The sequence below is a fragment of the Sapajus apella genome, unplaced genomic scaffold (assembly GCF_009761245.1).
Source record: "Sapajus apella isolate SASKATOON/1434 unplaced genomic scaffold, GSC_monkey_1.0 scaffold14, whole genome shotgun sequence".
In the NCBI taxonomy this organism is placed as follows: Eukaryota; Metazoa; Chordata; class Mammalia; order Primates; family Cebidae; genus Sapajus; species Sapajus apella.
Window position 1 is genome coordinate 20,598,376 of NW_022436954.1, and position 23,460 is coordinate 20,621,835.

Below are 23,460 nucleotides of genomic sequence, written 5' to 3' on the forward strand. Positions count from 1 at the left end.
GTCCCATTCTACCAAAGACCATAGTGGCTTTTCTACCGATAGAACAGAACAGAACTTTAAAATTCAGGATGGATCCTTAATACACTCAGAACATCCTCACCATGCAAACACTTTGGGTTTGCCCTCAAAACCCTCTATTGATGCACTCTCGTCCTTTTTGGTTCATGGAATTTTGGCTCTTCCCTTTTGTCATGAAGTGGAACAATTCCCCACCTCTTCTCCCTGCCTCTCACCTGCTTGAACTTCCCTATGTATTATTTGACTTATGACACATTATCATTTGGCTCCTCTTGTCCTGCTGTACCAGCACTGAATCTTAACAATCCCATTGTGTTTTTTTTTTCTTGTTTTCATCTCTAACTAAAGCCTTAAAAAAAAAAAAAAACTTTTCAATCCCAGCACTTTGGGAGGCCAAGGCAGGAGGATCACCTGAGGTCAGGAGTTCGAGACCAGCCTGGCCAACATAGCAAAACTCCATCTCTACTAACAATACAAAAATTAGCCAGGCATGGTGGTGGGTGCTTGTAATCCCAGCTATTCGAGTGGCTGAGGTAGGAGAATCACTTGAACCCTGGAGGCGGAGGTTGCAGTGACCCAAGATCACACCACTGCACTCCAGCCTGGGCCATAAGAGCAAAACTACATCTCAAAAAAAAAAAAACTCTTTAAATATATTCAATATCCATCTTCTAACTATACTATAACAATCAGTAGAGAAACAAAGGCTAAGAACACAAGGTGACTAAATTGGTTAGGAAAGGAGCGTCAATATGTTTTATTTTACATGCTAGCTCTGGAAAATGGAAATGGCATTTGGAGCACTGCGTTAAGAAGTACTTCTGTACTCGGTGGAAAGTGATAATTGATTAACAGTGCATTCCTTGTGTACATGAAGACAGAGAGGTGACTCTCATGCAGGTATATGCCATTCTTGTCTGAGATGGCTGAAGGTAGATGTCTGAAAACAAAGTTTGGAGGGTTCTTTTTTTAAGAGATGTGATGATTAAATTTTACGTCAACTTAGTGGATGGTGCCAGTTGTTTCACTAGCCTAGATGTTGTTGTTAAGGTGTTTTGTAGAAGTAATTAACATCTACAATCAGTTAACTTTAAGTAGAGGAGATTAACTTCGATAATTTGAATAGGCCTTCTCCAATCAGTTGAAGGTCCTAAGAGCAAACAGGGAGGTTTTCTGGAGAGGAAATTCTGTACCAAGAGAACATACAAATCCTGCCTGAGTTTCCAGCCTGCCAGCCTGCTACTGATTTAGACTTCCCAGTTCCCACAATTGCATGAAAAAAAATTCCTTAATGGTATATACAACATGTGTTTGTGTGTGTGTCACACTTTTCCATCTTCATTTTTTAAATGTTGTCATTATTATTATTATTATTACTTTGAAACTGGGTCTCACTCTGTCACCCAGACTGGAGTACGATAGTGCAATCTTGGCTCATTGCAACTCCGGCATCCTAGGCTCAAGCAATCCTCCTGCCTCAGCCTCCCAAGTAGCTTGGACCACAGGCACACACCACTGTGCCTGGCTTGGTTTTTGTAGTTTTTGTAGAGACAGGGTTCTGTCATGTTGCCCAGGCTGGTCTCGAACTCCTGAGCTCAGGTGATCCACCCATCCTGGCCTTCCAAAGTTCTGGGATTACAGGTATGAGCCACCATACCTGGCTGGTTTTCCATCTTTAAAGAGGAAATACATTTAACGTCAGGCTAAAGCATGGCAAGAATTTTATTCCACTTATCCCTTTAATAAAATAAATAGTCATACCTGTTACAAGTTTGTTTAGTACATGAAGATTATTATTTTCTATTCAAGAAGGAGCTACATTAGGGATCAAAGATCCACCTCATATTCCTAGAAGCTAAGGTGGTGCCATGTTATAGGAAATAGAATTTATTGAGCCGGAGCAGACCTTGTTTCTGCAAGTACTTCCTCTTGCCCTTGCCTGTGCATGCCACGTGGGTAACATTATTGATAAAGTGCAGAGACATTGATTTGATGAAATATGACAGATGGCTGACTTCTTTTCCATCACATAAGGCATTCCCAAAAACTTAAATGCCACCTGGCTTTTCTAGCAAAGTTTATTTTTTGTTACTCCATCATATTCTTTCCATATGACCTACAACAGCTGTTCTTCCACCAATTATACCGTTTCTTCCTGGTAAGTTAAAAACAGTTCTAATTAAATGCTATAATGAAACTATCAATCTATGTTACTGAGGCAGAACTTTAATGTCATTAGTTATTGATACCACAAAGCAGGGTTTGGTTAGGATGAGAGTGGGATAGGTGGCTGGCTCTAGGATTCTTGTGAGACACGTGACCATGGTTGGAGATACATAAGTGATTTATTTGGTGTTTTCCCAAAGGACATTTATGTTAATATGGTCCATGGGAGATGAATAGTAATATTGTTTTGAAATATAACACAATGTTTCTTGATACTACCAGTGAGGCCTACAGGAACAGAATAGGTAATTTTCCTTGGATAGCCTTGGCAATAAATACATTCTATGGAAAGAGCAATTAATCTGAGAAATAAGTAGAAATTATGGAAGTATAATGAAGATTTTTCTTGTTTGGGTATCATTTTTAATCCAAGGAAACTGTGATAGTAAGAACTTGAAAACTGAGACTATCTCCTATTATTAATTTCATGCATTTCATCTTTACTACTGTTTATACATAGAAATCATTCAGTAATTGCTCACAGAATGAATGCCCTACTGTTTAGGGTGATTGTATTAGGCAGGCCAGTTGCAGTTTCCACTGCACTGTATTAAATTGGAACACCAGTAATACAAATATGCCTATAAACACAACCTCGTTTCAGCAACTCAAAAATACATGCACCAAATGTATAAACAAAGAAGGAAAGAAGTGAAAATCTATTAGCATACTAAGATTAGGTCACCGTGTCCCCTAGAATGCAGCACAAATGTCTAGTGTTTAAAATGTAGCCTGTTGAAAATGAACAAGATTAGTTTATTTTGCGTAGAAATGTAATATTGTATGATTATTTGTTTAATAACTATAAAAGTGTTTTGTATTATGAGCAACATATAGTTTAGCCAGTAAAGTAATTTATAAAAGGTTACTTGTAACTTACAGCTTTCCAGGAGGGTATGAAAAGCAGAGTTGGTGTCCTTTGTAGGGACATGGATGAACCTGGAAACCATCATTCTCAGCAAACTGACACAAGAGCAGAAAATCAAACACTGCATGTTCTCACTCATAGGTGGGTGTTGAACAATGAGAACACATGGACACAGGGAGGGGAGCACTACACACTGGGGTCTGGTGGGGGGAAAATGGGGGGGGACCGGGGGGGGGGGGGGAGTTGGGGAGAAATAGCATGGGGAGAAATGCCGGATATAGGTGATGGGGAGGAAAGCAGCAAATCACACTGCCATGTGTGTACCTATGCAACAATCTTGCATGTTTTTCACATGTACCCCAAAACCTAAAATGCAATAAAAAATAAAAATAAAAATAAAATAAAAAAAAGAAAAGGAGACTCTTGAGCCACTAATTCAGGCACAATTCTTAGTTAACCCAAAGGGCCTTTGTGGGAGAGTTGGTACCCCGTTACCTCTTGGCCTTCCATGATACTCAGTTCTGGATGTCAGGAGCTCTTCCACTGCTACCTGCATGAAACATGGTATCACGCCCATCACAGCTGCCAGACTATCAGTTATCACATGCTCAGAAGTGTGTGCGTGTGTGTAACCTTCAGAACCCATGTATGCTCAGGTACATGTGAGGGTAGAGGCAGAGTCTAGATCACATATCTGTATCCTGGTAGCAGGGGTGTCTGGTGATACAAGTTCTCTGGCCCTACCTTGGAATGGCAGGCTCCCTGAAAGTAGAAAATGATCACCATATAAGAAAGTTTCAAAGCATATTGGTACATGTCTACTACACAGAGGCAATCCAGGTGGATGGTCATACACAGTATTAGAAGCTTGTGAGTGCTTCATATGCTTGCATTTTCAAATCAAAGGGCAAATTCACTCATCTATATGTTACAACTTTGTTGTAACTTTATGAATTCAAGTTATTCATAATCCTCCCAGACTAGTACAAATTTGCATTTGTATTGTAATGAATGTGGAACAAAATGACCTAATTGATAAGAAATTTTTAGTATTGTATGATGCAGAAGACATACAAAGACATACAAAGTGACACTTTCTTTGTGAAGAAATTTATAGACTGTAATAGAAATGAGTATTGGACAGATTACCTTGGTTTGTAAAGAATTAATTTATAAGGAGTTTGAAAAAAAAAAAAAAAAAAGAAACTAAATGCATGACTTAACAAGATACCCAAGGGCAAGGCCAAAATGATAGTTATTAGTATTGAATATATTTTATAGAGGAAAAAGTTTAACTTTTTATAGTGAGGTCTATTGAAGAAAATAAAGATTTATCCCTAAGGATGTTTTAGGGTATACCAGAAAGTCAAGGAAAACTATGCAGTAGAAAAGAATACCTTTGTCACCAGTTTCTTTATTTTAAGGAGATTTAAAGTTTAGTTTTACAGGATGGCTTGAAGGCAAAGAGATCAGCAAAATCAGACTGTTTTATTCTAATTTATGCTATTTTTTTCTACCTAACCACAACTTTATGCTCATTTTCTTCTACATAACCTTATAGATATTTTTCTTATTTCCTGGGAAAGTTTTGAAATATTAAATAATGTGTTTCTTTATCCCTCCTGATAATTCTATCCTCCTGAACTTTCTCATTCAAACAGCTAGGACATCCTGGGCTGCTGCCACAGGAGAGGAAAGTGGCAAGCTGGAAAGAAAAAAAATAGCCTGCCAATCTCTTCCTGGCTTTCATTTAAAGCCTAAATAGCTTAAGGTAATTGGGTGAGCTCTAAGCACAGACAAAGATGTTTAGAGTAATATGAAAGAGGAAAGTGCTTTACCTCCCCTGCTGGCCCAGCACGTTTTGCAATCCCACCCCTTTATTACCATGACCTTCTTTTCTAGAATAGATTCACCTAAGCTGAACTTTAGGAAGCAGCACTGTTTCCAGAAAATCCTGCCGGCCTAGTCCAACCCAATGAGATTCTTCCGAAGCCTCGAAGAATGCCCCAGAGTGTCCCAGAAACTGAAATATTTCTCTGACACCAAACATTGCACCAAAGCAGCAAAGGTTCTGTAGTTATTCACAATAACTACTGTCCTTGGCCTCTGTAAATAGAACAGCTAGTTTGTTCTGCAAAACTATGTAAAGCTGCTTACCTTTTCTTATCAGTAACTGCTAAAATCTGTGACTTCTATCACCACCCAGATGATGTGTAAACAAATGTATGTATATCTTGACTTCTGTAAACCACTGAAGTAACAAACAGAATGACAAGAATCCCCTAGCCCTTGAAATGTCCGAAACCTTTTCATCCCCATCCCCGCCCCTCACCCCCACTCCCAAGGTGGTTTTTCGGGTATAAAAAATCATGGCACCCTCCTTTTGGCACCACAGGTTGGAGAGACATGAGTCCTCTGTGGTCGCCGGCATAATAAATGACCCTGCAATCTGGCATACTTTTGTCTTGGTGATAACTTTCTATGCTCCGGTCAAATACAACAGGAATGAAGCATGTATCTGTAGCTACCTATGGGTACCTAATGACCAAAGTTGAAACAGAATGAAGGCCTTATCACTAGATACCTATATGGAGAAGTGACTTCAGAACAGAATTCCCGCCTTGACTGGTGTAAACTACCCAAACTTTATTACAACTTGGAAACTTCCTCAGGGAGAACACAGGGAAAACATCAAATTGGCTGAGATTTCACGATATTATCCAGATCTTGAAAGATAAATTATGCTTCTATAGAAAAAAGTAAAATGTTTCTTTGTATGTCTGAATTGTAGACTATGATACTATCTGCACAGAGAAATTAGAGAAAATGCTTTTATGTTCTTTGTTTTCTATTAGAATAAATTTAAATATGGCTATTTTGCTTAACACAAATGTATTTTCCATTTATAGAATTAAGAGTTCTACTTAATAATGATAACAATAAATATATTTTCTTTATTCTTTATGCTTTACTGGTGGAGTACGTAATTTAGGAATATTTATTCACATGAATGGGAACAAATTCAAAGGGAAGTGTTCTTTATGACAGTAGTAACTCCTTGTCACCTAATGTTTTAGGATCTCTTTTTGTATCTTGCCATTATCAGCCTCTTGTTTTCTGCTGTATTTTAATAATTTCATTTGACCAGGATCTAATAATTTCTTTTTGAATGCGAACAAAGGGAAATAAATAAATATAACCACATTTTCAAGTAGAAGAGCGTAGACTTTGAAGATATCAATGCATTAAACTATTTATATATTTGAGAACTAGGTTTAAATGAAACCCATGAATAAGGTACAACTTGGTATTCTTATCTCATTAATTTTTGTCTGTTCTTAATCCAGATTTTTTTTTTACACAGGCTTAAGGGAAATATTTCTTTTGCCAGCTGGTGTCTTTCATCTCAGCTTGGAAGACTTTCGAGGACTCACACATAATTCTATCTCTTGTTCTCTGGTAACTTAGAGTTCTACATAAACACTCTCTCTCTCTCTCAATCTTTCTTTCAGTTGTTTTCTTCTCTACATTTATTCCACCACAAAAACAAACACACAAACAGAAGGAAAACCCTCTGATTTTCTTCTTATAACTTGCTAGAGTAAAAGCCACATTTAATTTGAAAATCCTTCACTCTTATCATACTACCTTTCTCTCATATCTTAATTGAGCAAGAATAACAGGAAAATAAGAAAATTCCGTATCACTGACTGCATAAAATACTGAGACCTAAAAAAAAAAAAGGAGCAAGTTTCCCTCTCCATAGAACTTGCTTGCTATAATTTCTCTTCTATTATTGATCTTATAATAGCTTTTATAGATATTCAATTAATGAAAGAGTTTGTACATACAAATGAATAATTGGGTTTACATTCAGTGAAGAATAAATTTCTTTGCTGAAGTTTGAGCTATAATACAATTATTTATCAACTTTTAAAACTTTCTTTTAACCCAACCTCCTTTAAGTAAAGAAGCTCTCTGTTTCTGTCCAGGCTTGCCCTGCTTTTAAAAAACATACATAAATGTTTATTTACGGAAGCTCCATATCTACAAACCACTGTGCTATGCCATGCCTGAAAGATAAACAAAATCTCTTCCCTCAAGGAGCCCACATTCTTGTAGAAAAGATAAGACTTATAGACATATAATGATAATAAAAGTAGCAAGTAATAAATACCACAAGAAAGGTGCAGATGAATTGCTATGGGTGTGAAAGGTTGGGGAGATTACGGAACACAACAAGCTTTTAACATAGATATAGAGTGAGTGTTCCCTTCAAAATGTAAATACTGTAAAATGGTGTGTGTATTTGTTTTGGGTGTCTCTTGAATATATTTGAATACATTATTCTTCTCTTTGCTCTAGTTTCCTAAGGCAATTTACTGGTGACCTTATGTGATAGAGTTTGTCTTTTCATTTGGGAAGGGCTTGGCCATCCTGGCCCATGGCAACGGTGCCCAGAGATTATGGATGTGCTGTGCCTGGAAGGTACCATTTTATTGGACCTGGGAAGTCTGAGGCTTGCCAGGACATGGAATATAGTAACAAAAGGGATAGTTTTATGTGTAAGATATTCATTAAGCTTGATGAGAACAGGTGGGGAAATAACTTTTTGGTATATTGAACCACACAAATCTCTCTTCCAAATGCAACTATCTTAGGAAGGCATTCTTATAATCTAGTCATAAAATTTTCTTTTCTGATTGATGTTCATCAAAATTTTATAGTTTCTATTTGCTTGTTGAGTTTGGGGAACTAGAACAACGGTTGGCATTTAAAGACCCTGAATGCAGAGAGTATTTGAAACAAACAGAAAGAAAAGCTTTTCCCACAGGAAACAGATGGGGTCATTTGTTCTAATGGGCCATGTGTTCTTGGCTGGCCTAAGTCCGAGCACGCTGACTCCCTGTGCCCATTTGATTTACGCCAGAAAGGAATTTCTTTTCAAGCAGAAGCACTTTGGCACTGAAACTCAAGTTTGGCTTCTATGATTTGTACTTGTTATTTTAAAATTATTTGTATTGTACATAAGCAAAGCTTTGCTTAAACCAGATAAATTAATAACAGGAATTTATTGCTTATGTAATTAAAGAGGTCAGAGTCAAACTTACTCAGATACAGATGCAGGACTCAAAAATTACCATCAATTAGTGGAATTTTCATCGTCTCTTCATAAACTTTGCCCCTGTACTGGTTTCACTTGCAGGCGCCATATGGTGATCTCAGGTCTGACACAAAAGAGGGAGCTCCTGCTGTGTCCTGAGATGCACTTGTTGGACCAAAGTGGGTCATATGTGCACAATGCATGAACAAATCACAGTGGCAAGGAAATTCCTCTTGCTGATTGGCTCAGACTGTGGTGCCTTCCTTATCTGGGAACAGGAGTAGTGCCCCACCCCAGGGTTCACAAGCGAAAATGAGAAAAGACTAGGACTTGATCAGAGAAAAATAAATCCCATTTGCAGTATTCTAGAGGCCTTGCTACTTTTTAGCCTAGAATAGATGCTTGCCAAATGGCAAGGAGGCCCAAGTAGCTATTACAAACAGAGTTATTAAGAACCACAAAAACCTCAAGCCAAACTTGAGTTACAGGAGCAACTCTAAAAATGGAAAATGTGGATATGTGTGTGTGTGCATGTATGTCTACACAGAGTGGGAGGAGATGAATATGCATACATATTTGATAGGAAAATCCTGCAAGGAGATATGTACGTATTTAAAGGGATATGTATGTACACGTGTATATAGGTATGTATGTATGTATCTATCTATCTGTAAATCATAGCAAGTTAGTTCTATGGAGAGGAAAACTTTCTCCTGTTTTTTAGATCTTAGTATTTTATGCAGTCTATAATATCATGGAATTCTGTTATTTTTCTGTTACTTGCTCAATTAGGATATGAGAGAAAAGTAGTAGGATAAGAGTAAAGGATTTTCAAATTAAATGTAGCTTTTACCCTAGCAAGTTATAAATAGAAAATCAGAGAGTTTGCCATTTGCTTGTGTGTTTGTTTTTGTGGTAGAATAAATAAATAAATAAATTTAAAGGGATGTAAATAAAATATAATAAAAGTAAGCAAATGGCAATAAGAATAATAACACAGCAGCTGCTGTTTATCAGCTTAGTTCTGTACCTGAAACAGCACTGTGTTTCAGGTACAGAACTAAGTACTTTGAAGGCATTATCTAATTTGATCTCTACAACAACTCTAACATTCATCTATTTACTTAAGAGGTATTTATTAAGCAAATGCTGTCTTCTAAGGAGTGGCATGAAAGACGGATATTTTATTACAGGGAGAATTGTCCAAAAAGAGAAGTCACTAAGGGTAAAGGAATAGAGAGTGGCCCATTCCAAGAATGAGATAGATTCCTTGAAAACAAACACATGACTCCAAGTAGCTCCTTCCTGGTGGGTAGCAGGAATTGTGATAGAGGAGCAAGGTGTGCATACTTGTGGACCAAAAACTTAGTACCATGCTGGAGTTTTGCTCACAGATGAAATAAAAGGAAATTGGGATTTGCATTTAAGATTAATGCCGTGCTTTCTGCTAGTAAATATGTTCCTCAAAATTCATGTATTGGAAACTTAATCCTCCATGCAACAATGCTGGGAGGTGGGGCTTGTGGGGAGGTGTTTGTGGTCATGAAGTCTCTGTTCTTATGAATGGATTAATGCTGCTATAAGAAAAGGGCTGGCCAAAGTGAGTTCACTATCTCCTGCCCTTCTGCCATGTGGGAATGTAACAAGAAGATCCTCATTAGATGCAAGAAACTTTATCTCAGGTTTCCCAGCCATCAGTACTGTGAAAATAAATTTCTGTTTTTTACAAATTGCCCAGTCTCAGGTACTTTGTGATAGCAACACAAAATGGACTAAGAGACATTCTTTTAGCTAAAGCCTTCATCTGAGTTCTGTGTTCACTTCTGACATTTGGTTACTCTCCCTATATCTTGCATAGTATGGTACTTGTTATTAATATTCAAGAGTGAGGGCACTGGTGTTTGAAAGATCTAAATTCAAAACTCAGATCTGCCACTCAGTAGCCAAGTGATCTTGGTGAAATAACCCAACCTTTTCAAGGCTCAGTTTCCTCATCTGTAAATTGGTTTAGTATTGTTCTTCACAGCATTTGTAAAATGCCTACAGCAGAGTATTATGCAGAAGCAATGTTGTTTAGTGGTGAATTGCACAGAACAAAGTCAGATTGTTGGGTTCAAAACCCGGATCTACCTCTTACTAGCTGAGTGAACTTGGATGATCTACTTAATTTTTCACTGCCTCGGTTTCCTTATCTGTAAAATTAGGATTATAATTGGGACAGTTTCTATATTATCTTGTTATTGTGAGGGTTACATGCATTAATTTTTGTAAAGTGCTTAGAACAGAGCGAGACTCATAGTAAGCCATATATCCATGTTTATTTTTAATATAGTCATACTTTCTATTAGTCTGGTTGAGAGAACAAAAATAGTGTCTGTTTATTAAAAAGGACTAAGCATAATACTTCTATATACTAAGTGTTCTGTTAACTTATATTAAGGTTAAGGAACCGTAAATTAAACAGATTGACAGAAACATTGCAAGCTAGCAAGCATACTCCAGGATTTACCCTCATTTTTGTTTTTAAATTAGAGATTTAACAGTTATCTTAGGGCAAAATCATTTCAACGATGAGATATCCATGTAAAGACTTCCCTTTGTAACTTCCCGAAGTGTATCAGTTATTTCAGAATATCTTATACTCCTGTGAATAAATTGTTTCAGCCATCTTGCCACTCTTTTTTAGTATCGATTGCTGGTTCTTCATCTTCTGCATTTTTTTTCTCTCTGTCCTAGGCTTCCACTCTAAATATTGAGGAGCCCTACTATTCTATCCTGTGTCCCTTTACTTTCTCTTTCAGTTGAGTCTACATGGATGAATTAATCCAGACCTATAATTTAAATATCATCTACTAAGTAAGCTAATATTCCCAAACCCTATCTCTAATTCTGACTTCCCAGAACTTCAAATGCCTACATGATATGAATATCTAATGGATAGTTCAAATTTAACATGTCGGGCTCGAAACTGAATTCTTAGTTCTGAGTCTTCTTTCTTCAACTTCATTTTTTAAGCATTAAGTTTAGGGTACATGTGCAGGTTTGTTACATAGGGAAACGTGTGCCATGGTAGTTTGCTGTACCTATTGACCCATCACCTAAGTATTAAGCCCAGTATGCATTAGCTGTTTTTCCTTATACTCTTCTTCCCCCCACCTCCAGCAGACCCCAGTGTGTGTTGTTTCCCTCCCTGTGTCCATGTGATCTCATTGTTCACAGTGAGAACATGCGGTGTTTTCTGTTCTTTCATTAGTTTGCTAAGGATAAGGGATTCCAGCTCCATCCATTTTTCTCCAAAGGACATTATCTCATTCCTTTATATGGCTGCATAGTATTCCATGATCTATCTGTACCACATTTTCTTTAACCAGTGTATCATTGATGGACATTTGAGTTGATTCCATGTCTTTGCTATTGTGAACAGTGCTGCAATGAACATACACACGCATGTATCTTTATAATAGAATGATTTATATTCCTTTGAGTATATACCCAGTAATACTCAAAGATTTGAGTATTGCATGGTCAAATGATATTTCTCGTTCTAGGTTTTTGAGGAATCACCACACTGTCTTCCACAATGGTTGAAGTAATTTACATTCCCACCAACAGTGGAAGAGCATTCCTATTTCTCCACAGCCTCTCCATCATCTGTTGTTTCTTGACTTTTTAATAATAGCCATTCTGACCAGCATGAGATGATATCTCATTATGGTTTTGATTTGCATTTCTCTAATGATCAGTGATGTTGAGCTTTTTCCATGTTTGTTGGCTGCATACATGTCTTCTTTTGAGAAGTGTCTGTTCATATACTTTGCCCACTTTTTAATGGGGATGTAAGTTTTTTACTGTAAATTTGTTTAAGTTCCTTGTAGACTCTGGATATTAGACCTTTGTCAGATTGATAGTTTGCAAATTTTTTCTCCAATTCTGTAAGTTGTCTGTTCGCTCTGATAATAGTTTCTTTTGCTATGCAGCATCTCTATAGTTTAACTAGATCCCAATTGTCAATTTTTGCTTTGATTACAATTGCTTTTGACATTTTTGTCGTGAAATATTTGCCCTTGCCTTTGTCCTGAATGATATTGCCTAGATTTTCTTATTAGATTTTTGTAGTTTTGGGTTTTAAATTTAAGATTTAATCCATCGTGAGTTAATTTTTGTGTGAGGTGTAATGAAGGGGCCCAGTTTCAATTTTCTAAATATGGCTAGTCAGTTTTCCCAGAACCATTTATTAAATAGGGAATCCTTTCCCCATGGCTTGTTTTTTTCAGGTTTGTTGAACATCAGATGGTTGAACATGGATTGTCTTATTTCTGAGTTCTCTAGAAAACCTTAACATCTCAGACCCCAAATTTCTTAAGTTGGTAAGCAACTTCAGCAAAGTCTCAGGATACAAAATCAATGTGCAAAAGTCACAAACATTCCTAGACACCAACTCACCAGAGAAGCAGAAAGCCAAAGCATGAATGAACTCCCATTCACAATTGCTATAAGTAGATTAAAATACGTAGGAATACAGCTAATAAGGGAATGAAGGACTACTTCAAGGAGAAATACAAACCACTGTTCAAGGAAATCAGAGAGGATTCAAACAAATGGAAAAACATTTCATGGTCATGGATAGGAAGAATCAATATCATGAAAATGACCATACTGCCCAAAGTAATTTAGAAATTCAGTGCTATTCCCATGTAACTACTACTGACATTCTTCACAGAATTAGAAAAAAACTATGTTAAAATTCATATGGAACCAAAAAAGAGCCTGTATAGCCAAAATAGTTCTAAGCAAAAGAGAACAAAGCTGGAGGCCTCATGCTACCGATCTGCAAACCATACCACAAGTCTACAGTAACCAAAACAGCATGGCACTTGCACAAAAATAGACACATAGATCGATCAACTTCATTTTAATCTTCTGAATTAATCATCCATTCAGGTATTCTAGATCAAATAAAAACCAGAAGCAAACCAAAAAAGGGAGTATAATTTATGTGATCTCTCTCTCCTTTATTACACATAATCCATCAGCAAGTTCTGTCAAAAAAATTTTTCACTAATTCATTCAAATAATTCATTTCTCTCCATCCCTCCCAGTATCATTTTTGTCCGAACCACCGTTATTTCCTTTGAAATACTGTAAGTGTCCAACTATCTAGTTTTCTTGCTTTTATGCCTATCTTCCCACAATTCACCCTGCATATAATAGACCACATTGTGTTGCCTCTCTGTGTGAATCCCTCCTGTGGCTGCACATTGCATAATATTAGATCAGAATCCCTTATCCTGGTTTGCCTAATCTGTCTTTTCTTATTTTCTATAACTTCATTTTAAACTGCTCTCCCTTTTTTCATTCTATTTCATTCACATTAGCCTTCTTTCTGACCCTGGAATACGTTAAGCTCATAGCTTGCTCATAGCTTTCTCACAGCCTTTGCCCTATATTCAACATATACCTGGAATGCTATTTTCCATAATCTTTGTTATTAACATTCAGATCTCATTTTAGATGTGAGCTCTTCAAAGAGGACATCCTGATCACCCAACCTAAAGTAGCCACACAATTGCTTCCTAATATATTATTATTTTGTAATGCTTTGCAGAACACTTTCTCATTTGCTAATTTATTTCTTTATTTTTTATCTGATTCACAGTGCTTCTTGGGGTGAGGGTGATGGTGGTAGTGGTTTTGCCCCCGTGGGTAACATTTAACAATGTCTGGAAACATTTTGGTTATCAGAATGGGAGGAGGGCTAAACATCCTGCAATGGTTACGGCAACTCCCTAGGACAAGGGATTGTATGCTCCCAAATGCCCATAGTGGTAGAGTTTGGGAAACTGCATCAGAATAAAGCAATAGAAGAGCAGGTACTTCTCCTGTCTTATTCATGTTTTATCCCCAGTGCCTAGAACAGTAGCAAGCATATACAGAACATTCAATAAACATACTGAAAAAAATAAGTGTGTAAACGTGAGATTTTTAAGACCTCAGTAGGGTCAATAATTTTCTCTAGACTGGGTGCAGTGGCTTACGCCTGTAATCCCATCACTTTGGGAGGCTGAGGTGGGCAGATCACGAAGTCAGGAGTTCAAGACCATCCTGGCCAACATGGCGAAACCCTGTCTCTACTAAAAATACAAAAATTAGCTGGGAGGGCCGGGCGCGGTGGCTCAAGCCTGTAATCCCAGCACTGTGGGAGGCCGAGGCGGGTGGATCACGAGGTCAAGAGATCGAGACCATCCTGGTCAACATGGTGAAACCCCGTCTCTACTAAAAAACTACAAAAAATTAGCTGGGCATGGTGGTGCGTGCCTGTAATCCCAGCGACTCAGGAGGCTGGGGCAGGAGAATTGCCTGAACCCGGGAGGCGGAGGTTGCGGTGAGCCGAGATCGCGCCATTGCACTCCAGCCTGGGTAACAAGAGTGAAACTCCGTCTCAAAAAAAAAAAAAAAAAAAAAAAAAAAAAAAAAAAAAAAAATTAGCTGGGCATGGTGGTGTGTGCCTGTAATCCCAGCTGCTTGGGAGGCTGAGGCAAAATAATTGCTTGAACCAGGGAGTCTGAGGTTGCAATGAGCCTAGATCATGACAATAGATCACTCCAGCGTGGTGACAGAGCAAGGCTCTGTCTCAAAAAATAGTTTTTTCTTCTAAGATATATTTCAGCAATTTTTTATCTCAAAAGCTTGATAACTATCATGACCTCAAAAAATCAAAATTGATGGGATTTGGCATTGGTGGGGTAAAAAATATAGGACTTGGGAAATAATGGTCATCAGAAACCCCTCCCCTACTGCAATTTAGAAATAAGAAATCTCTGCAAACAATATAAACCTAGGTTAAATTGTTCTCCTTTGAAAGACCTTTTCTCTCCTATGAAAGCAGCTTGCATGGAGGTTATAAGTAAGGACTTCAAACCACACCTCCTTAGTTCAATTTCCTCTCTACCATTCCATAGCTATATGACCGTATAAAACTTCTTGAGTTTCTTCATGCCTCAGTTTCTAATTTGTAAAATGTATATAATAAATAAAAAACCTTCTCCATGGAATTGTTTTTAATATTATATATGAGATAGTCTATGTAAAGTACTTAGAACAGAACTTAGCACTTAATAAATACTATATGTATCAAGTCTCCTCACATGTTAAAAGGAACTGGCTCTATCTGTTCTTGATATCTAGGAAATACTCTGGGAATCTTGACTACTCAGGGGAGACTTACCCAATGATGAAAATCAATGTTAGCTGTGATAATCATTCATTGTAAAAAATGGTGAGCTAGGATTATAATGATATTAGTATACATGCCATAAAATGATGATGTTAAAGATGGGACCCTCAATCAAATAATCTCCCTTCAAATTCCCTTGGACACAGGATTCGGATAAGCAAATGAAATTCCAGCTCTCACATGCTCAGTCACAAGTTGCAAGCCCTGCATACAGGCTGGGCATGGTAGCTCACGCCTGTAATCCCAGCACTTTGAATAGCCAAGGTAGGTGAATCACTTGAGGTCAGGAGTTCATGACCAAACTGGCCAACGTGGTGAAACCCCATATCTAAAGATACAAAAATTAGCTGGGTGTGGTGGCGCGTGCCTGTAGTCCCAGCTACTCTGGAGGCTGAGACAGGAGGAGATTGCTTGAACTCGGAGGTGGAGGTTGCAGTGAGCAGAGATCACACCACTGCACTCCAGCCTGGGTAACAGAGTGATACTCCACCTCAAAAAAAAAAAAAAAAAAAAAAAGAAAGGCTTGCATAGCTATCTGCCATCACAGCCACAAAGCTGCACAGGGTTTCCCATTCCTGCTCTCTCTGGTGTCACCTTCTTTGGTTGTAACTCGTTTTCCTGCTCTGCCTCTTGACAGATGGTGAAAATCAATAGGAAATAATAGGTGGGAAATGGTTGTGTTCCTTGGAGGACTTTCTGAGATAAGCGGGAGGCCTTGTTGTTATTATATGACTAATGAATGCTGTTTTCTCTCACTGCACTCAAATGTGGGCAGTATTATTGAACCTGGGCTTGGTCAGCTGTGGTATTGATTTCCTTTTGTGATTTCAAGTTCTCTTCTCAAGTAACCTTAACTAAAGGTTTGAAATAAGAAAACCAATTCAAATTAGACAAGGTGTGCACTGAATTTCAGGCCCAGATTTTAAATGATGATTTTTGATAAAATCTTAGATTGATTTTTATTTATTTATTATTTATCTATATTCCTTATGCCTTTTGATTACTACTTACTACATTAAATAGAAAATAAGTTATTTTCTATTTATTTACTGTACAGTGTCTTTTATTGCTGCTTCATTAATATGTGGCAAATGGTCTTTCTTTTTATAACAATTTCATTTGTGATATAATTAACACACCATAAAATTCATCCATTCAAATTTAGATGCTTTTGGTATATTTAAAGAGTCAGGTAACCATCAGTCAGTATAATTTTAGAAAATTTTAATCACCCTAAAAGGAAATATGCCTGTTATCCGTTATTCCTTCTCCTCCCTCCATGCCTTAGGCAAGCACCATGCTACATTCTGTCTCCATAGCTTTTCTTATTCTGGACAGATAATATAAATGGGATAATGTAATATGTGATTTTTGTGTCTGGCTTCTTTCACATAGCACATTGTGAACCCGTTTTATTAAGATCGCAACTTTTAGATTGATCATGGAAAAACTCTGAAATTATTATTCAGTTTTTATTCTGTTTGGCTGAAAGGATGTTGGATGATGTTCTGAAGTCAACATTCCTAGGGCTCATTCTGGTAAATGTCAGGAAGGCCCTTACATAGGCACTACTAGAGTATTTCCCCTGATTTCACCTCAGGTGCTAGTGAAGATTTGTATGTTTATAGGCTCTTTTGAAGGTATATTAGAGTCCCAAGACACTAGTGACTTGGTAATAGGTTCAGTGGGGATTACAAACATTGCTTTTATCTTTTCTTCTCCCATATTCCTGTCCTCTTGTACAGAACTGTGTTGGTGCTGATGAGTCTCCCTATGACTCTGTGCAGTGGAGACCATCTGCCTTGAGAACACTGGAGTCTGTCCAGGGATCCAGGGAGCTGCACTCCTACAGGGCGTGCAAGCCAACTTCAGTCTGGTAGGGAGGCACAGGTTCCCTATAATCTGCTTCACTTCTAAGCCATTGGCTTCTGACATTAATCTTCTGTATTGCACTTAATGTAGACAATGTATCTGATGACCTTCTGTCAACAGTCATTCCAGAAAGTCAGAGATTGATGGAAGAGTCACTCAGTAAATGCTTGAGAACGGAATATAACTCATGAAATTCAAGCGTCTATTGAGTAACTGCTGGGTGTTTGGCCCAATTATGGGGTAGGTAAGCATGATAACGATAACCATTACAACATTATATAAAATAAGATATAAAAATAATAAATATTTTCTTTCTGCTAGGCACTATGCCAAGAACTTTAGATACCTTCCTTCTTTATTTATATGCAAAACTTCAACAATGATAGCAATATGGTACATTAACTGATACCTTACTCCACCTGGCAGCGTTCTAAAGATATTTCATATATTACCTCATATAATATATATATATATATATAATAAATCCAGGAAGAAGGCATTATTATTAATATCCCCATCTTACTGGTGAGGAAAGTATGATGATTAAGCATACACAGTATAGTTATCTCAGCACTGTCTTCTAAAATGTCCAGTTTTAGACCAGGTGTAGTGGCTCATGCCTGTAATCCAGCACTTTGGGAGGCAGAGGCGGGTGGATTACCTGAGGTCGGGTGTTCAAGGCTAGTCTGGTCAACAAGATGAAACCCCATCTCTACTTAAAAAACAACAATTAGCCAGGCATGGTGGTATGTACCTGTAATCCCAGCTACTTGGGAAGCTGAGGCAGGAGCATTGCTGGAGCCTCGGAGGAGGAGGTTGCAGTAAGCCAAGATTGCACCACTGCACTCCAGCCTGGGCAACAGAGTGAGACCCCATCTCAAAACTAAAGCAAAAACAAAGCAGACCAGTTTTCTTTTCTTTCTCATGTGGTGGGATTACATGTCTTGGCTCACTGGCGGTTGGATGAACAACACGTGGCTAATGACTAGCCAGAGCATTTAATTGCTGCTGCAAGGGTCAGTAGTGCTCCCATCTTTTTCATTGTGACCTGAAATGTTCTAGAGAGTAGCAGCTATCCCAGGCTGGCTTCTGGACTGAGGATAATATAGAAGCAGAGCTCTTAGCCAATTTGGGTTGAACAGGTAGCATGAGTGGGAAAGAAATCTTCATTTGTTTTAAGTCACTGAGATTTTTTTGTTGTTGTTACTGCAGCATAAGCTTCTCCATCCTGACTTCTATGCTTAGCTACTAAGTGGTAGAGTAGTAATAAAACATGGGCAATCTGATTCTAGAGACTGAATTTCTATTGTTCCTAATTTCTTCCTATGATGTAGGTACTTTATTTCTCCCAAATTTAAAGATAAGACAAGTAAGGTTCTGAGAGCTTTTAATGCTAGCCCAATTTATCAGAGTTAGTAAGTGAAAAATCTAGGTCTATACTGGTTTATACTGCTAAACACTGTTCCATAATGTTTACCTAAATATAAGACATAGTTACTGTTGCGGACTTTGCTGGGCAGCTTATGCTATAACACAGTCAAATGCATAGCAATGTTAACAAACAAAAAAAAAAACCATAAAAAGGAATTAATTCTTGGCTGTGGGTGTAAAATCTTTTACAGAAAAGGTTACAGATGCAACATATATTGATAGATGTGATAGGTGGAGTTTTAACATAGACCTAAAGATTCCTACTTCTTAGTATGTATAAACTAAGCCATCTCCTTCCCTTGAGCGTGGGTGGGACCTGAGAATATGATGGATGTCACTCCCCTGATTAAGTTTTATTATATGACAGATAATGTGGATGGCAGATTTTGTAGACATAATAATTTTATAACTTTGAATTGATGAAAAGAGAGACTATCTTAGACATACTTGACTTAACCAGTGGAGAAATAGAGCTGACCAGGAAGAACGTCTGGACTTCATGTCTAGAGTCTGACATTTAAGCACAAGTAGGAAGTAGAAAGCAACTAAGTATACCACTCTGTGGTATCCTTTCAGAGGTTCTGTGATATATAGTCTTGATTCCACTGCAAAATAACTGCTGATTTTGCTTTCTCCCAAAAGGGGATTACAGATTGTAGAGATGTATGACCATGCCTATGTGACTTCTCTTCTCACCAGAGAGACAGACCATGAGACAGAGTAGAAGGGAACTGTCAGACCTAGGACTGAATCATGGCACCTCCACTTACCAGCTAATTGATCCTTTCCAAGTTACTTTACTTAGCCTAATATTCCATGTGGGTAAAAGAGGCAATAATAAAGGTCCTGGGACTGTTGTAAACATTAAGTTAGGCAATATATGTAAAAAACTTTGCATTTAATAGGGACTCAATAATCAATTACTGTTTGTATTAATCTGTCCTCACTGCTATGAAGACTTACCTGAGGCTGGGTAATTTATAAAGAAAAGGGGTAATTGACTCACAGTTTCTCATGGCTGGGGAGGCCTTAGGAAACTTACAATAATAGTGGAAGGCACCTCTTCACAGGGCAGCAATAGAAAGAATGAGTGCCAGCAGGGGAAATGCCAGATGCTTGTAAAGCAATCAGGTTTCCCAAGAACTCACTCAGTATCATGAGAACAGTATGGGGGAAGCTACCCCCATGATTTAATTACCTCCACCCAGTCCCACCCTTGACCTGTGGGGCTTATGGGGATTACAATTCAAGGTGAGATTTGGGTGGGGTCACAGAGCCAAACCGTATCACTGTTGTCAAAGGCAGTGTAAAGTAGAGAAAGAGCTAAGGCTGAGGAGTGAGAAGACCACCAGACTTTGAACCTTAGCTTTCATTCTATTAGCTATGTGACCATAAGCAAGTTTTACCTCTTTATCACTCTCTATTTACTCATCTATAAAAGGGCAATAATATTTTTCTTGAAGAGTTGACATAAGAATTAAAAATAATATTTATAAATCCCCCATTCCACTGTCTACTGTTATAGAAAGTGGTCAATAATTGATAACGACCACAATTTATTTATTGTTATCAAGGTGGTCGTGACCAGTGAGGCTTTCTCTAAGCTGGTGGCATAAAATGCCCGCAAAACGTGCCTTGCAGCTCAGAGTGATATGAATAATCCTACTCAAATACGTTAAGCCCTTAAGGTTGGGGTGCCATTCACTCCTCCACTCTGACACTCTGACTGATAGACCATACACAGAGAAATGTCAATATTGAGTTAACAAAGTAATAAAAAGCAAATCTCTCTCCAGTGTGGGACTTTTTGGTAAAAGCTGGCTGTAACAAGGTAAGACCAATACCCAAATTGGATGTTCATCTCGCATGTTAGATTTACACGATGAATCTGCAAATTCAGGCATGCCCACAAAGAGTATAAGCAAGAGCAAGAGCAAGACAGAGATGAAAATGAGATAAAGAGGTATGGCTGAACATTGGCAAAAAGTGCCGCTCAAGTCCGCTTAACCAGCCTATTGTATTGGAGGAGTGAATGTTTCCTCATCTATGCAGCCATAAGTAGAAACGATGTGTCAGGGAGGTCCAGCCCTTTAGGCATCCTGGATAGGAGCAAGATATAAAGAAAAATTGGCCATACTAGAATCCAGAAAGTAAAGAGGAAGGGTCTGGAGGGAGCCAGGATCTTTGCCCATGAACACATATGTTGACTGACCAATGCAGGTGATAAGGGCATGGCCCACTTGCTCCAATATGGAGCAACTCTGAAGGACATCCCAGTTTCAAAGCTCCCATGGGGTCTGCTGAAGTCTTTTGTTGTTACCGCATCTTGGTTCAACATCTCCCTCTGGCCAGTCCTGCTTCTTTCACTCCCCTACAGGTCTCGATGCTAAAAACATTTTTAATAAGACTCCTGTGTAAACCTCCATCTGAGTCTGCTTCCCGTTCAGGAAGTAACTGAGGAAACCTTCAGTAAGTCCTCCCTCACCCATTTTTAGTGAAAATTGAGGTTCCTTTTCCTGAAATCCTCTGGCTCTTTTAGACACTTCCTTCACAGATGTGGTATATAGTTGCCTTGAAATCTCAATTTGTGGTTTTTCTTCCTCATTGCACTAGCAGCTTTCCAAAAACAGGGTCTTTGTCTGATCTGTTGCCATATATTCTACACTTCCCAGCTTTTTGCCTTGCGTAGATAACAAACATCTGCTGAAATAATTAATTACATCCAGGCAATATGAATTGTCAGCCCAATGTCATCTCAAGAACTATACTTTAAAGCATAATTATGGAGCACATCGAGAAAAACATTTTATTTAAGGAAGGTAGTATGTCTACACAGATTAAAACTAGGAATTTAAGCTTTATTTCCAGAGGTAAGGAGAAGCAGCTACAGTAGACGTGAATAGTGAAGCAAATGTTGGATAATAGGTAACTGCTGAATGTACAGCCTGTGACTACTGAAGGGAAGACAGCAACTCAGATGTAGCCAATTACTGCCATCTAGGATGTATTGCCACATCCTCCAAGTTTTTCAAGGTAAGCTGGAAATTCAGACTTTACACACAAATTTCAAATCTTTCAAATATGTGCAGGCCAAGCAAATGTTTATAAAAACTGCATTCAACCTGGGGAGTCACAAGTCTGAAAATCCTGGGAAGATTAGGTTTTAAATACTTTTGGTTTTCCGAATTGTATGTATCTTTCCAAAAGAGTTGTATTTTATGAGAAAATGATGAACTGTATTCATTTGGAGGGCCATTTCTATCTACTGTTATGTAGTTATATTTCTCACTGAGAGGGCTAGATGAAGATGGTTAGGTGCTAAGCACAGCATTTGGACCATAATGTCCAGAATGTTTTAAGAGTTTTTGAAGAAAGGTACAATACAGCTGTGAGATAATTGCTGTTATTGTTTGCAATGCCTGTTTTTTCACCTTCAAGATAAGCTTGTGAAATGGCTGGCTAACAGCCTTGCTGTTTATTGAAAAAGGCAGCCAGATCATTTTGTGCCAGCATTATTGCATTTGTATTTCAAGGATTCAAAAATAGAAAATCCAGACTCAAATCTAAACCTTTTCTTCTAGCATGCAAAGAAATATATCTCTTCTTTCTTCCATCTGATCACTCCTGACATCTGTGCAGTAAATATAGGTTAGATAAGAGCACAAGCACTAAATTTCTTTTGTTGCTTCCAACTCATAAAATAAGATTATTAGTTATGGGTAAGAAAGGCTTGGCTGTGCACACAGGGGTACTTAAGGTTCGTATTGTAAATGAAAGAGGCACACACGTGTGTGTGTGTGTGTGTGTGTGTGTGTCTGTGTGTGTTTGTGAATCATCTAAGCTCAAAACATAAAGTGGTAGGGGTGGGTGGTGGGTGCAGAACTCCTTTGTGCAAATGCTGGCAAATTCAATGGCCTTTTGAGGAAAATGCTACGATTTCCTAGTAGTTTAGTGGTGGTGGAAAATTCAGCTCAAAGAGTTACATATTATTTGCGAAACAGCGAATCATTAGGTTAGTATCTGATTTATTTAACTTGGGACATTAGTGGGGCTAAGCAACTAAGAAACAAATAACGGTCAGTATTATAATTTACTGTGCTGAAATTGCCTGGGAAAAATGCTGAGAAAAGTCCCAGTTTAAAGTATGCTTTTATGTGGAACGAAGTGAAAGAAACCGCATGAACTGAACAGCTTATGGGTTAACATTTATACGTAATTAGATTACGGCGTAAACATTAGTCATAGATGCAGAATAGAGATAAGAGGTAAAGGATAGTATATCTTTTAAAATCAATTCTAATTATCTGTCTATTTGGACTAAGATATCTTTCAATAGTAAGTAAAATCAGAGTCGGTTAAAAAACAAATTTAAAATATTATTACCTGAAGGTGTTCTTAAACTTTATATCTTACTTTAAACATGGGGATTTAGTCTCAGTCAGTATTCTTTAAAAACATTCTTTATAAATAGTTTGCAGGCATTAATTTAACTAACAGAGTTTTAATGTGTATAATGAAGGTATCAACTTGACTCTAACTAGTGGCCATGCTAAATGTTCTTTCTTGTTTCATATACAGTTTCACTGAATTTGAAGAAAAGATTTATAAATGTCTATAAAACGGACCTACAAATGTTATTTTAAAATAGTTTTTTGCACCAAGCATTTTCTTTTCTTGGGTCACGTCCTCCAATTTAGTAAGTGAAGG